The following is a 1,207-nucleotide window of genomic DNA, read 5'->3' as shown; positions in this document are numbered from 1 at the left end:
CAACTGTGATACATTGCATTAATCAATTTTCCTGATTTCTTTTCTTTTTTTTTTCTTTTAAATATTATTTGTTGGATAGAATTGCTCTCTGAGGAGGAGAAGGAAAAGGGTGGATCATAGGTCTGGAGGCAGAAAGACTTGTGTTGGAATTAAATTTCAGGTTCTTATTAACTGTGTGACCACAGGCAAGTCACTTAATCCTGTTTGTCTCAGTTTCCTTATCAGTAAAATGAGTTGGAGAATGGCAAACCGCTCCAGAATCTTTGCCAAGAGAACCCCAAAAAGGGGTCATGAAAAGTCAGATGTCTGAAAAAAAACAACTTCGTGCATTTGAATGTGAGCTCCTGGAAGGCAGGTACTATTTTTTCCTTTGTTTGTATTTTTATCTCCAGCTCTTACCCAACAAAATTTTATATGGAGAAAATTTTGATAATATTTTTAGAAATTCAAAGATCTCATTAAAATTTCTTTAAAAAAAAAAAAGGCTCTAGGCTAGATGACTCAGTACCAGAGAATTCCAGTCTGTTCAGTAGTACATACGGTTCCCTGTTGCTCTGATCTTTCTAGCGCAAACAAGGACAAGGTCTGTAGGTCTGTTTGTCTCCAAGACTGTTTCAGCATTTCTTTCTGGTATTAACTTGCCAATGCATGCGCTTTCCTGACATGGCTATTCTGGTAACCTTCGTCCTCCCTGCTTTGCTTAGCCTGGCATCTTTGGTAAAGCAGAAGTTACAAGAATATAAGACTTGACACGTTTGCCTTAAATGTCAAGATAGGTAGGCATAGATGCCACATTTTAGGAAGGATATTAATAAGCTGAAGATTGTCCATAGGATACTAGCAAGAATGGCAAGGGACCCAAGTGGCTAATAAAGAGCCCACTAGACAAATGGTTCAGCACATAGAGTCCCAGACAGAGTCAAAAAGACTTGGGTTCCAATTTAACCTCAGACATTTACTGGCTATATGACCTTGGGCAAGTCACTTTACCTCTGTCTGCCTCAATTGATAATAATAACCACCTATCTCCCAAGGTTGTAAGGATTAAATGAGATAATATTTGTAAAGCACTTAGCACCATGCCTGGTCCATAGTAAGGGCTCAATAAATTCTCCTTCCTTCCTTCCTTCCTTCCTTCCTTCCTTCCTTCCTTCCTTCCTTCCTTCCTTCCTTCCTTCCTTCCTTCCTTCCTTCCTTCCTTCCTTCC

The sequence above is a fragment of the Gracilinanus agilis genome, chromosome 2 (assembly GCF_016433145.1).
Source record: "Gracilinanus agilis isolate LMUSP501 chromosome 2, AgileGrace, whole genome shotgun sequence".
Taxonomy (NCBI): Eukaryota; Metazoa; Chordata; class Mammalia; order Didelphimorphia; family Didelphidae; genus Gracilinanus; species Gracilinanus agilis.
The sequence above is the reverse complement of the archived record's forward strand: the minus strand, read 5'-3'. Positions refer to the sequence as shown.